At 29.8% G+C, this 16,180-nt stretch overlaps 1 protein-coding gene and 1 long non-coding RNA gene across 20 annotated transcripts in view; both read left to right on the top strand.

Moving 5' to 3' along the window:
• The window catches only part of Dap160 (dynamin associated protein 160), a 261,924-nt gene that overhangs the window by 153,626 nt on the left and 92,118 nt on the right, over positions 1 to 16,180 (top strand). The gene's annotated exons all lie outside the window — the stretch shown is intronic.
• LOC143257553 (uncharacterized) lies at positions 13 to 13,197 on the top strand. The gene is made up of 2 exons (XR_013031924.1): positions 13 to 984; positions 12,424 to 13,197. It is a non-coding gene; the product is annotated as an uncharacterized LOC143257553 (long non-coding RNA).

Genomic DNA, 16,180 nt, shown 5'->3' with positions numbered 1-16,180 from the left:
GTAAGTATCTAAATGTATATATATATATGTGTGTTTTTTTACTAAGTCTCTTTAAACATATTGGAAATTTATGTTGTGAGACCATGTTCTAATGTAGAACTACCAATAAACTGGTTAAAGCAGATTAATAAACAAAGAAACCATCCAATGTGATGTACTTATCATTAAGTCACCTATAAAACATTGTTTCAGCCTTTCCCATTATTTTCCAAACAGATGCTTGAGTAATGCCTTCTTTGATCTCGTTGGTGATTTTCAGCTCTCAACAATAATATAAAATGTTTTGTTTCATGACTTTCTAGTCATTATTTCATGTTGATTGTTGTATGGAATCAATAGAAGTTCAGATGGCTAAATTTTCAAATTGGCCTGTATTTAAACAGCAAAAAAAAAAAAAAACAATTATGATGCAAAAATTTTGTTGGCTAAGTTTCTTAATTAGTTGTAAGGCTGTCATATCATTGCTGATTCTAAATCTAACTAGATGTCTTATTGTGAAACCTCATAGAGTGGATGGCAACTGCCTGTTGTGGAGAAACAAGTGTAGAGTATAATGTTTTGAAAGTCTTCTGCCTTTCATCTTCAAATCAGCGTGTGTGGAGGATTCTGGGTATGTATTTGGGTTAACTTATTATTCCATTCCCCAACAAGGAACGAAAAATAACCCGGGGCGGTCAGAAACTATTGTTTCTCTTCACCCCACACGAGGCAAGAATAAATTAGTCACCTGATCACAAAAATAATTAACTGAATTAGAGTGGCATGTTGGTTGTTATTCAAGAGCGATAGTCACTAATGACCTTTAAGTTCACAGTTTTATGTATCTAATTGAGGAGCATCGGGAAACAGCTGAGAAATGGGCCAATGAGCTGGAGAGAAAACGAAGAACAAAGGGAAAAGGTTCAGCACAACAATCACAAGCATCCGAAGAATTACGTGGTGTAAATATTGTCGAAGTGAGGGGAGCAGAGAGATGCAAACACAGTAAGCCAACATAATTAAGACTCATGACTTGGATTAACTGGACTTTAAACACTTAAAATTTAGGTATTAAAGTGATGGATCAGTGTGTGTGTATGTGCTGATGGTCTTTTATAGTGTCCTGGTGGATTGTGGAGAGCATGTTATGATTGGTTGGATTATTACTGTTTCTGATTGGAGGAGAGATTTCTTGTAGATTCAACCAATGGCAGCCACAGGTTACTCACCTCTAATCCGGAATCTCTGTTAAGTGAAGGTTTAATAGTGTTAATACAAAATGATTCTTTGATTTTTTCTTGTCTTCCAGAATTTGTCTGTGTCAATGATTCTAGTTTTCTGCCAGTTTATTCTCTGTCCAGTTGACATGGCATTCTCTCCAGTGGCTGAATTTTGTGTTTTCATGAGTCTTGCACTATCTTTATGTTCTTTTATTCTTGTTGCAAGTTTTCTTCCCGTTTCTCCAACGTATGTATCGTTGCAGGAACACAGAATTTCACAGATGACATTTTTGAGATTCTTTTTGGTAGGTCTCTGTTTTTTACCAGAACAGACCTTAAGGTATTGTAGAATTTCCACCAGACTTCTTTGTTGAATTTTTTGGCTATGCATTTGAGTTTCTCACTGAAATGTTGTGGGTATGGTAGGTAAATGATGATAAATTTCTGATCTTTTCTTTCTGTCATGGTCTTCTTCAAGGAGTTTTTGATGAAGGAGGAGATGTAACCATTTTGTTTACAATCTTTTGGCGTTCTGCTTTGATGGATGTCTTATTACAAATGTTTCCTGCTCTCTTATATAGGCATTGGATTATACCACGTTTTATCGAGGTTGCATGATAGGACTGGCAGTGTGGGTGGGTTTTCTGTATACAATTGTGGTTATTTGTCTTGCTTGTTTGCTGATGAGTATGTCAAGAAACGATAAACTGTTTTGTCCGTCTATTTCCAGAGTGAAGTGAATTCTTTTGTCCACAGAATTGAGATGTTCTAAGAAGGCTGGTAAGTTTTCATGACTGTGGGGCCAAATAGCAAAGGTGTTGTCGACATAAAGTCTGCAGAAAGTTGGTTTTATTGGTGTGAATGAAAGGGCTCTTTTTTTCAAAGTCTTTTATGAAAATATCTGCTAGGATTGGAGAGAGTGGTGATCCCATGGCTAGACCATATGTTTGTTCGTAGAATTCCTCATTGTATTAGAAATAGGTTGATTGTAGACAAATGGTTGTTAGTTCCATTATGGCATCTATTTTCATATGTGTTCTGTGTGGTAGAGAGTTGTCATTCAGCAGTCGTTGTCTGGAGAATCTCAAAAATGTCATCCACAAAATGCCGTGTTCCTGCAACAGTACATACATTGGAGAAACGGAAAGAAAACTCACAACAAGAATAAAAAAATATAAAGATAGTACAAGACTCACAAAAACACAAAATTCAGCCATTGAAGAGCATGCCACATCAACTGGACACAGAATAAACTGGGAGAAAACTAGAATCATCGACACAGACAAATTCTGGAAGACAAGAAAATTCAAAGAATCATTTTATATTAACACTGTTAAATCTTCACTTGACAGAGATTCTGGATAAGAGGTGAGTAACCTGTGGCTGCCATTAGTTGAATCTACAAGAAATCTCTTCTCCAATCAGAAACAGTAATAATCCAACCAATCATCACATGCTCTCCACAATCTACCAGGACACTATAAAAGACTGTCAGCACCTCCACACACACTGATTTGAAGATGAAAAGCGTAAGACTTTCGAAACGTTATACTCTACACTTGTGTCTCCACAACAGGCAGTTTCCGTTCATTCTATGAAGTTTTATCATGCATACTCTGCCTAAACAATCTATCAAAGATGTCTTATTATAAAATAACAAAGACATAACCAAACATCCATCAGCTAATAAAGAATACAGTTTTGTAAAAATTAAATATTTATTTAAATTAAGAATGTCTTATGAAGTGAGATCTGAAATAAAAAGGTTTGAAAATAAAATTTTATTTAATTGCTTATTGGATGGCAATCAATATCATGTGGGGAAGTCTGCCATAAGTGGGGTAGTTATATTTAAACATACTAGAAATATATTCTGAAAGGATAAATTAAAATTTTTGGGTCTAAGACAGACTCATACTGACTTCTGTACCATAGCAGACTCTGCTATAGCAGGACCCCATTGTATTCAGTTTATGATTAACTGGTGGTATAAATACTTGACTAGTGAAATGGGGTTTTATTAGAATATGAAGTGTGTGAAAAATGTTAATAAAGTTAGAAACTTTTTAGTACTTAATTTTCAATTTATTTAAACCCTGGCATGAGCCCCTAACAAGTGCACTGATTGATAGTAGTTCAAGCATGTATAAGTGAGATGTACACATTTCATACAGCTAGTGGATGTTTGACTGGCTTAGGAATACACTGCTAGAACTGAACTTTTATTATATTTCATTACTCTGTTTCTGATTTATTAGCATCCAATATAAACTAAAATGAAAGCTTCATAGCATTACTTTTTCATAATAGTAGTGGCACGGTAGTATCACTCTGACTTCTCACTTATACATTGATGTTTCTTACCTTATTAGATCTACTTATTGTTCAACCACTTAAAAACACATACTATAGATATTAATTGACACAGCATGGTATAGAATTTTAACTTTTTGTCAATTTACTAAGATGTCTATTTGTTCAACCCACATTGACACAACACTCCTATATCCTTTGCAATTCTCTCTGATATTGTTGCTGGACAAATTTATTACCCAGTGAAAGAATATGCTGTATCCTACATAAACAAATGTATGTTTTGCTTTAATGGTAAAAGCCAATGATACCTCATAGAGATTGGTGTGTTTAGACTAAAGACATTGCTCTCAGCAGTAAAAAATTTTTTAACCTATATTTAAGTTAATTAGAAAACCAAGTGAATTATAGTAGCTTTGGGACATCTGGTGTAGCATATATTTTTATGCTGTAAAATGCATATTTGAAGGTCATGAATTATTCTTGGACAACCAAAATAGTAACAAAAATAGGATTGTTAAACCATGCACTCAAATGCAAAAGATCTTAAGACTAAATTAAATGCTAAATATTTTGGTTTTTATATTTATATTTTTTTCTTGTTAATTTTTAAAATTAAAATAACTAAAATGTTCAAGCTAGAAAACAATTAGCCTAGACAAGAAACATAAATGAAAAATAAATAAATGTACTTACAAGAAACACATGGGTTGTTCTCACATGAGGTAACTCAGTAGTTTGTTTATCTGAAGTTCTTTTCTGGTAATGTATTGCTTTTTCTTCAAAGAACAATAAAATAATGAAATTAAATAAAAGTGGGTGTGAAACATAGGAGCCTGGGGTTATGTGGGATAGATAAATGTTAGTGTAATTACAGCCATTGTAGAGAGTAAAGGGTATTTTTGATTTTACTTCATATTTTTCAAAGTTTACCACAGTTTGTCTTCAGTTAGAGAAAGTTCAAGATTTTATCCATAAAAATCTGGATCTTCATTCAGGAGGTTCTGGTAATTTTACCAATAAAACATAAAAAATTCAAGGTTAAAAAATATTTTATTGTGAAAAATCACCTTTCACTGAGACAATATGCAAAGGTTTCATAAATTCACAAATAAATCTTTAGTAAAAAAATATTTAAGATGTGATTTTTTTTATACAAAAAGCTGGTAATGTTTACTTAGAATTTGCCAAATTTTGTAAAACTACACTTACTATATTCAAATTTGTGTGGTTACATGGTGACTACAAAATGGTGAAATTAACAGTTTGTCTCCGTAAGGTTAAACAGTAATGACATGCTTTTTGTGTTTAAATGTTAAGAATTCGTGTATATTTGTTGTTTCAAGCTAATTGAACTTAAATCCATGTGATGGTTAATTGTAAGCCAATTAGATAATAACTGCCTTTTAATAGGAGGAAAAATACAATTTTAATAGAAAGTAAAGTTCTTTGGTTATTCCTAGAATTAGTATAAGAAGCATCCAAAACAAAATAAATGTTACAATAAAAAAGTGTACAGACAGGAAAAGTGATAGCAGTTGGATAGATTTTAAAGATATTTTCAATCCCTGCTTTGGTTGGCAAATATAGACTGCTTCATTTAGTTATACAGATTTAGTTATACAGTTATATGCCAACTAATTTGGATATTAAAATCTTTTTTAAAATTTGTGGAATTAGTATTTTTTTTACTTGTGTGTGTGCATCTTACTGCATTATTTATTTTGTTTTAGATACTTTTAGCAATTCTGTGAATGACCAATGATTCCTACTTTCCATTAAAGTTTTACTTTTTTCCCCTGTTTATTTGTTCAGTGCTTATATGTGAATGGAATGGGCATGCACAACATCTTTAAATTTTCAGTATAGACATATCCCTGATAGCTATAACTTTCAGAAGAATTAAAACCACAGTCACAAACCTATTAAAGCAATCCTTACTTTGGCCTGCAGATAAGGCTGTAAGGCTGCCAAGGTAGGGATTAAATTTTATAAATGTGTGGTTGTAGTTTCAATTCTAATTTCATTACTTTTTGTATCAGGATCCCTACTTGATTTTAAAATTCATAGTTTTTTAATTTTTATGTTATACCTGCATAAAATATAAACTTCACCTTTAGAAACTTTTGTTCATTTATGTTATTCTTGTATACACACACATGTATATATATCATCACATAATGCATTTCAATTTTAGTCATTTATAGACATAATAGAATAAAGCTAATAGTAATATCACCCAAAAAGTGTTAGGGATATCTTCTGTCAAACAAAACCTAAAATGCCAAAGTTAAACAAGCTGAGCATCATGGAAAATCAAAACATTGGTGTGGAGGTGAGTTCTTAAATTCACATCTCATTTTCTACTGTCATTTGTTGTCTGCAACCAGATGTTGGAAAGCAGTTACCCTTAAATTATTTAAGTTTTAAAAGTAGAAATAGAACTACTCAATTTTTTTTTACAATATAAAACTCCCAACCACCATTCTTATAAATATCTTAAAGCATAAAAATGACATAAAGGAAACTTATAAATTGTAAAAGATTGGTTCAAGTAAAACACAGGCAAGAGAAGTTATTTATTCAAGGCCATCCTTGCTAAACTAACAATCTCTAAGCAGGGAGTTTTCCATCATTGACAATTTATTATTTATTATAATTTATTATAATTATCTAAGTCTAGACGATTAGCATAACAGTCATTGCTACTGCTTTTATCTGTTGTCAGTTCCTCAGGATATATTATACTTAAGGCAAAGGATAAGTTATTTATTCAAATTAAATCATCAATATCTTGGAATGTATAGTTAAACAAATTGGGATTTAAACTTTTGTTTTAAAAATAAATATTTGTAGAAGAAGAGATATATATTGGCCATATTTGAAGAGAAATCAGTACCCTTTGGAATACTTACCATTTGTTTATAGACCTCTTAACCAGAGCTAGGTCAAATTGACCAGCTATGTGGCCTCTTGAAACTAATTTAAAATCTTTATATATTTACTACTTCTACCTTTCAGTATATCATGTATATCTCCACAAAATCTGTCAGTCTTTCAGTTCACATTATAACTGAAGCAGTTTTAATAAACTAAAAAAAGATTCTCCATGAATATATTTGGTATTTGGTGTAAATAATCTGTGTGCATAGTTATGTTTATGTTGAGGTTAAAAATACTATTCTTTATCTCAAAAACCTGAAATTTTTTTTGTATAATGTCTAAAACTTCCTAAATATATTTCAGATGTTTGTTTTCAGTAACACTTTGTTTTATTTGTTACTTTCTCTACCTTATCTCTATACATCATTGTTCAATATGACTAACATAACTCTTCACCCCCCCCCAAAAAAAAACAATCAAGATAAATCTAAATTAATATTTTTTTCTTTCAAAAATAACTTTAAATTATAACATAAAATTATATTCATTTATCATAAGTAGCTTTGAGCTCATAACATTATACATCTATTTATAATTACATTTTATTGTTTCATTGCTCTCTGAACCATGTCTGGCTACAATCTGTGTCATTATAAGTTGTAAGTTGCTCAGGAAACATGCAACTCATATTACACAATCGAATTATCATACCTCATGAAACATTTTTATTATATTATTATTTTATCAAATCTTAACTAACATGAAAAGATTCATCTCTTTACATTTTAGTTACTTTTATGATATTAAATAAAAAAATAAGCATAAAAACAACAAATAAAGTACTTAGCCAGTCTTTTATTTTTTCTTGTTGTCAGATGTTGAAGATGTGTAAACCTACAATATTTATACTGCTGTACTACACTAAATAATTTTTATTTAATTAAATAATGAACCCAAACACATAGACTAATAACATACAACAAAATAAACAATTTCCCCAAACTCTCAAAAATGTTTCTGGCTTTCTAACTATGTAACAAGAGCTCTTACAAATTCATCCAAGCTACTCCTTAATTTTCTCATGAGAAAAGAGCTTGTACTCTGAGTGAAACTGATGATTAACTCTTCAGAACACAGTGTTATACAATGTCTGATTTTCTATTTGATAGTTCTGTAATGAAACAGAATTGAATGCTATAAAAATTAGGGTTAATTTGAGCAGTGATGATTCTGTAGTAAGTAATATCTGTTTAGTTTTATAATTTTCAAGGGATGGAGGAGAAGAAAAGGTGCCTAGAGGTGTGTTGTGTGTCACAGTAAGGGAAAATCAAGATTATTTTTTTTTAATATTGCCTTGTAGAATTAAGAACATATAACACTTGTATTATTAAAATGTGGATTATTAGATTTTATGCTATACTAATTGGTATGACATAAACAGAAAGTAGTTTAATAAAATATTGAATGTAAGACATTAAAACAATACCTGGGACAGGAACATTAAAACCATGTAACAACTTATTCAGTATGAGCTGATCATGTGGTGTATAATTTGGCTTTTTATAAAATACCTTTATTAATTACTTCTCATAATTTTCTATAAACCTTTTTGTAATGGGTGTGTCAAACTTTGCAAGTTGCAACTTGTTATTAGTGTATCAAAAATTAGCATTGAAATGTAGTTAATAAATTAAATTATGTAAGAAAATATTTAAAAAAAATCTTCAGTCTTTCACAGAATGAGAATTGTAACATTTTCTCACTAGTTCTATCCTCTTCTGTGAATTATTTACCACCCCTTTGAGAAGTACGTAACTTATTGTAAATTATTCATTATAAGTATTACTCGGGCAAAGCATAATTTTTGGCTTTTAATCTTATTTGTCTGAGAGCCATAAACTACACCTACTTGTCAAATCCCACTTTTTGCAAATCATTAATAGTGTAACATTTTACACTGTACTGTTTATAACCAGTATAAAGCTAAAAATTTAACATTTTAAATAACATATTACATACTTTTCTGTTCGGGACTTTGCTTCATCAGTCAGTTTCAAATTTATTGTCATAGAAATCATATCAGTGAGCTTAGCTGAGTTTTGAAAGGCTCTTATTTAGAAAAGTGTGAAAGTTACAGGACATTGTTTGCTTTTCTGTGTTATTATTCTATGTTCTTAGATGCAGTATTTAATTAAATAAGAAATTATTTGTTGTAGTAGTAGTAGAACTATTAACATAAAATGCAGGCTTAAATTTTAACAGTCAACAGCAAAGAAAATAACAAAACTGGTGAGTACTACATTTCATGCTTTTTATGGATATTCTTTATTAAAAGTAGCTAAAACATAAACACTAGAAATTCGTTAGGTTCATATTTGTAAAATAATGAAAAGTAATATAATGAGTATTCTTCTTGATACATGCTTCCAAGCAGTTCATGCATTTCATAATTCAGTACAGTAATTTACAACTTGTGTGGCATGATTATAAACTGTTGATGGTTCAGAAGTTAACAAAAGTAAGTATAAAAAAAGGTCTACTGTTATGTGCTGTAAGCTATTTAGGATAAATAACTATAGTTTCATGTTACAACTTGCAGCCATTCTAGAAAGAAAATAAAGGATAATTTAGATTTATTTCATTATTTTTTGCTGTGGTTACTAGGTTGACCAACCCCATATAGAGTTATGGTATAAATATAACAGATAAAATATAGCTCTGCTGACAAAACATATATATATATATATATATATATATATATATATGTATACTAATTTTGTGGTGTTCACATTTTCCCTATTAAATGCTAAAAAGTTTATTTTTATTTTTCCTTTTCTTATTGTCATCTTTCAAAGTTCTACTCAAATAAGTGGTTGAGTCTAACAATGCAAAATGCATATTTTTTCTTTATGTTCATTGGCCTTAAGATTTTGGCCAGCAGTGTAAATATACATAAATAGAAGTTTCTATATATGAACAGTCAACATACTCCATTATTTAGGGACAAAGTTTTAGTAGAAACTCAAAACAAATTTCAATTTTTTTACATAAAAATACATGGTAATGTTTACTGAAAGCTTGTCAAAAATTGCAAAGGTACATTAAGTACTTACAAAGTTATGTTTACCTTCAAGGTTTATATGGTGGTTATAATTTAAGTACAAGGTTCTGTGAAATACACAAGTTTATTGTGAAATTGTTTAGAACAGTCTGTAACTTTATGGATACCTATCATACAAAGGTTGTAAGATTCATTTCAAAGCAAATAGCATGTTAAATAATTTTAGATAACCACTGTAGAGTAACAAGAAGTATCACAGAGAAGGTTTATCTGTAGTCTTAATAAACAGAGTTACATAAAAGTATAGTCTGTGCATGGATTCTGTTATGGGGTTTAAATAGGGATTGTATGTTTTTTATTACTTGTTAGTAAAAGTATGGTTTGTGGAAAGGTATGTTTTAGTTTAAATAGGGATTGTATGTTTTTTTGCTTATTTGTAAAAGTACAGCTTATGGAGGGAATCTGCATAGTTTACATAGGAGTTGTATATTTGTTGTTGCTTGTTAGTAAAGGTATGGTTTGTGGAGTGAATCTGTTTATTATCAATAAGGATTGTATGATTTCTATTGTTAGTAAAGGTGCAGTTTGTAAAGGGAATTTGTTGTTTGGTTTAAATGGGAATTATACGTCTTTTATTTCACAGAATTAGCAGTGCTACCTGTTTAATTTACAATTAACCAATTTTTTTTATCATGACATAACAGAAGTGCAAATTTTATTTTGCATTTTGTAAAGCCCTTATTATAGTACATTACATTGTCCTCTGTTGGGTAAAGGTTATAACATACATTTCATTCTCCTCAGTATTGTTCTCTATAAACATAACTATATTTTTTCCTCATTTATATTCTACTCCCTACCTTGAAGGTAATTTGGTACAGGGAATACAGTTATTAACCCTGTTAACTATTCAGTATTAAATAAACTGAGCACAAATGAGAGTACTTCATTGTGCAAAATAATTTTGTATTACTTTAATTTTGACAGTTAATTTCTGGTAATGCTGGACTTGGTTTCATACAAAATTTATATTTCAGTATTCTGTTAGTGTATATTTTTTAAAATTAAATTCCTGTGCGTAAACATTCAGTAACATCAATAATTATTAAATTAATTAGGTCTGTGTATTTGTAATTGTTTACTGTGGACTGATTTTCTTACTCATGAAGAAGTTTTTTCAAAATGTTTGTCACATGTGTTATGACATTTAGTCACTAGATGGAATACCCATCTTCTTGATGGAAGTTATGTAAATGCATGATTAATGAAAGGATATGAAAATTTGCTGCCCTTACATATAATTGTTAAGAAAAAAATTCAAAAGTGCACATAAAAATTGCAAAATATAAAACATTAACTGCAAGTTTTAATGCACCTCCACACGGACCTTGGTGAAGATCCATTTATGTGAGACAAAGGAGGTATGACAGACAGTAGACAGTACTATTATACTTATATAGATAAGTGAGATTACACTGGTTGTCATTCTAAAAATGAAAAAACATAGGAAAGTGATAAAATGAAAGCAATTGTTTTTTGTAGGTGTGTTGCCTTAAGTTTTTTTGGTTTTTTTCTTATGGGTATTCCTACTGTAGTTTGTCATTAACTGGTAAACTTTTCTGGCTTGACAAAAAATGTTTCCTCACGCTATTTCAAAGATAATAAGATGAGAGAATATTTAAGGTGAAATGTATCCAAAAGTCTAACTACAGTAGCTGCATATACACATGATTTTTTTGAAATTGACTGGTCCATTCTTGACTTAATTCTGTTAGCATGTTTACTTACTAAAAGTGAAGAGAGTAAACCCTCACTGTACAGAAACTTGTTATATTGAAATCTGCCATGACAGAACTTATAAATTGATGAATCAGGTTGTCAACAGATAGCTGAAATTTATTTTTATGGATTTCTTTTTATCTGTAACTTATAAATTTTAAGTTGATGAATCCATACAGTCCATGGTGAGAGATTTTTTTTACTATAAAAGCTTATTGTTTTTCTTCCTTCATGCAATTTTTTTAAATCTAATTACCTTGCTTTTATGGTTACTGTATGTAAATAGTCAGTAATATTGTTGGTCCACTATATTATTATTTTTGTGCACAATTTTAACATTTTGTTGATCTTGTATTTTTTGTTGAGCATAATTATCGTTATAGCAAATTTATTGTGTAGCAACATTTTTAAGTTATATATATATAAAATGTATTTCTTTTTGTCAAAAATAATGAGACTTAAAAACACCTAATTTAATATAAGCATGTTTATCTTGAATGTGCTGATAAGGTTAAAAATAAACACAGGAAAAGAAATTAATGAACATATATAAGTGATTTAGTATCTAAAAATTGAGGAGGAAGTTTGTAGAATCTGTAGAAATCAGATCAGATTACTGCAAAGGTTATTGTGTAATAAGCTATTTACATTAACAATTTGCAGTTGAAAATATTGTTAACAGCAAAGATACCCAATTGCTGAAACTGCATTCTATTCTTTATAAGTAAAAATGTAAGAAAAATATATTAAATTATCGGTATTCATTACCAAGTTCATATTTAATTTTTCTGTAGTTGGTGTCTTTGTCTGATCAGAAGTTAAGTTATTACACAGTGAGTGATGGATGTGTACTATTTCTTTTATGTGTTTATTTTTAGTGCACATTCAAATAGGAATTGCATTTCAATAATAGTTGTTACATAGATATGGTTAATTTTGCAAATTAATAGCAATGCAAAGTTGTCAACTCCATCCTTTCTCTTTCATGACATGACTAGATGTATTCCATTCCCTTCCTGTAGAATTAGTGTTTGCTTGTGTGTTTGATGTAGAAAAAGTTTTTCTAATTTTGCTTCAGTTGAACTGTTGTTATGGTAGATACTTATCAGTGAAAACAATTAACTACCAAACTGATGTCATATGTTTGAGACACTTGTTGTTGTAACATCATCTTTATGGTTACTACAGGAAGGAGAGAGAGACAAGTGGATATTTAACTATTCAGCAGACAGCCCTGGACCCACTACCATACCCCAGTTACAGATGCTGGCTTCAGTGATCACAGTTGCTGTGATCTACTTGTCTGTTATTTCTGTATTACTGAGAGTTGGTTGTACAATTCTAGTGTAGCTCTTAGTATTTTGTGATGTATGTTATAGTTATACCTATACTGTGTTATTCATTGTTTATATATGTATGTGTGTATGATATATAAACAGATATGGAAAAAGTTACTTTTTGTAGTGTGCTAAAATGCAAGAAGCAGAAGTGGTTAATAATTTTGTGTGATTGAACTTAGAATATCTACTATACATTCTATGTTTACAGAATTGTATCAAGTTATACTGAATCATTTTATGTAACTTAAGACTTCTCTACAGAAAAATTATTCAACTGTGTACATTTTTTTGTATATTTCTTTTTCCTTTGGACAGTGTTATAAATGAACCAACAATTCTTTTTGTCTTACCAAACTATATATGTGTCTGTATAATGTTAGGAAACTAAATAGATGTTTTCATATAGTGCTTCAGTATAAGTCTGTTTTTGTAGTTTATTCTATGCATAATATTCAACCCATCATTAATGTGTAATGTTATTCTCATCTGGTTTAATGATGTCTTTGAAACTATGAAAATATTTCAAGCATGTGTGGCAGAATTGAATTACTTTAATCATAATGAATAATGTCATTAACATGTTAGTAGAAATAGATGTACATGTGTGTGTGTGTGTGTGTGTGTGTAATAAAGGTAGACATGTTTGAATTACAAAAGGATAATTCATCCCCCCCCCTTGAGATATTCAGTATTCAATAAAATCAGCAAAGGTGGTTTATTCAAAGATACTTTTCACATTTTTGTTTTAGAAGAAAGGTATGTTTTAAACTGTGATAGCAAAGACAAAAGAGTTTTAACATGAATCTCATATGAGAAAATTAGGTTTCTTAATCATTAACTTTACTGATAATATTTTCAGATATAATGGAATTTTTAAGTATTACATACTGAGATTATACTTGAAGGTTTAGCCTATAATTTATTAACGGTATTATGTAATACATATATAATAAAGTAATTGTAATCTATTTATAGCCACATAGAAAAACTAAAATTAACTTTCTTGTCTTATACACTTAAGAAGGAACACATCAGTATTGTATACTTCACACTATACTATTCAAACTGTTTATTTCAACACATCAGATTTATTGAGTTTTAAGTGCTGGCCACCAAAGAATAAAATAGATTTTATACTTTCTGCCTCTGACACTTGTCTGAACTATAATTTGTCTTAAGTTTATTTTTAGAAAGCTTCACACAGATATAAGTTTTAATTACGTTTATAGATATATATACATGTGTGTGTTTGTGTATTAATAGATAATTAACTTACAGTACATTTTATTATATTCTAAATTTCTATCAACTTGTGCCTAAGTTGGTATTAGAGGTCTACCACAATTAAAACTGGTAAGATACTGAATGAATTAGGTGCTTTTTTATGTTCCTGAGGTTTATTATAGTATAAATGAATAGTTAAGATAGCTTTGCTTTGCCAACCTTGGGTTTTGCATGCTTCTCTGGTAGTGGGTCAAGGGTATCCAAGCAGCTGAATGGTATGGTCTGTTTATTTTGTCTTAGTTTTTCTTTAGTGTGGTCCAGTTTAAACACTTACTATTTTTATGTTTTTGGTTTATTACATGACTTACCCTTGAACCACTACTTGATCCACTAAACTGGTTTATCGACAGCATTTTTGTCTAAGGCTTTAGTGCATTTAGTGTTAAGATATATGTTTATTGTGAAAATACTTAGGTACACAGATAATTTTATCATTTTTATGAAGTCTGTTACATTCTGAGTAGACATAATTCTAGCTTTAATACTACTATAATGCCAGACAAGTTTTGTTCTGAAGACCTGTGTGATATATTCAAATTCAGATAGTTCTTTAGGCTTATACCAACACATTTCCTGATATCTGTAATATATGTAGTAAATGACTGAATTTTACATATTCTCATTCCAGTGTTGAATATTTGAAAACAAAAGACTTGCTTTATAATGTGTTTTATTCAGAGTTATGATTTTAACAGCATAACTTAACCAGTGTGTACCATAGCATAATTGAAATGCATTAAGTTAATCTCTTGTAATATTAAAAAGTTAATATACTACTATACATAAATATGTAAATTACCACTAGTTAACTTGTCATGTTGTAAAATGTAGAGATACCTAAATACCTACTATTCAGATAGAACAATCATTAACAAAAACTGTTTGATGCACTTAGTTAGCTAATGCTAAAATTGAAATTATTCTAGTACTTGTCATAAACAACATTATAACACCAAATTTATTTTTTAATTTGACTTCTAACATTTTGCTTTGTAATTTATGTTTTAGTGAAATGCTTCTGATGAAGTTCTAAAGCTGAATTTTGAGAATCCAGTTAAAGAAAAGTAACAAATTTTATATTATAAAATTGTTTATTAGTACTATTAAAATGTTTCGTATACGCCAATATGTTGACATTATTGTGTTTTTAATGTCTATATTCCAGTTTCATAATGCGAAAGATGTGGATTTAAGATTTGGCAGTGGGTTTAATAGAAAAGATAACATTAAAATCATATATTTTGAATTGTCCCAAACTTCTATCAGTTTCTTTTGTGATGAATTGTCATTTGAAGATGTTTGAGTAAAACTAAATGATATATTTTGGTAACAATATAAATTAAATAAAGGTTCTATACTCTAAGCAGTTGGATTACTTAAATTCACTATACTGTTACAAGTTTTAAAGTTAGTCTCCATTAATATTTAACAAGGATACATTACAATGAATTGGGCAATTCGTGATGGATAATGCCCACAGATGTTTCAGACAACTTGCAAAAACCAGTGTGGACACAGTCACACTCAAGAAATAGCTGTTTTAAAGTACAGCTTACTTGGTGAGAAAACTGATTAGTGAGGAGGCTATGTATTTGATTAAAAACTGTCAGATTGTAGCATTTGTGTAACATTGATGCTGTGTGTTGTACTTAAGGCTTGTTTTTATAAAATATTATTTGTAATTAAATGTTGCAGCATTTAATGATATGTTAAGTCAGGATGTTTCTAGAACTCAGTCTGTAACTTTGCATTGAGACAGTTGGCTAATGAAGTCTTACACACCTTTACAAAGTACATCCTGCATCTTTATATTAAGACAAATGGCTAATGATGTATTATGTCTGGATGTCTAGAACTCATTTTACATCTTTACATTAAGACACTTAGCCAATGAAACATTAGATCAAGGATACCTTTTGAAAGAGAGTCTACAACTTTTCATTGAAACAAGTGACATTTTGAGGTTAGGGTATCTTTAAAACAAGACTGTATCTTTACAGTCACACAGTTAACTTTAAACTTTTATTTTAATATTCTTTGTGGGAGAAAATAATAACTTGAGGATATTATGTTTCCATAATTATCAATCAGCAGTATTATATAAAATCTTCAACATGTTCCATAAACACATTTGTTGGTACTGAGTATAAGGGAAATATCTGTTCATTTGTGTTATTGATTTTGCTGATATAGTATGGAACTGAGAAAATAAGTCATTGAAAGACATTTTTTCTTTGTAAGTTAGCTGTGTGATACAAATAATATGTTGTTATATCTAAATATAGGCTCAGCTTTGTTACCTGATACCATTACTGGTGGTT

This window comes from Tachypleus tridentatus, chromosome 7, assembly GCF_004210375.1.
Source record: "Tachypleus tridentatus isolate NWPU-2018 chromosome 7, ASM421037v1, whole genome shotgun sequence".
NCBI lineage: Eukaryota > Metazoa > Arthropoda > Merostomata > Xiphosura > Limulidae > Tachypleus > Tachypleus tridentatus.
Note: the sequence above shows the minus strand (reverse complement) of the source record. Positions and strands in the feature narration are given on the sequence as shown.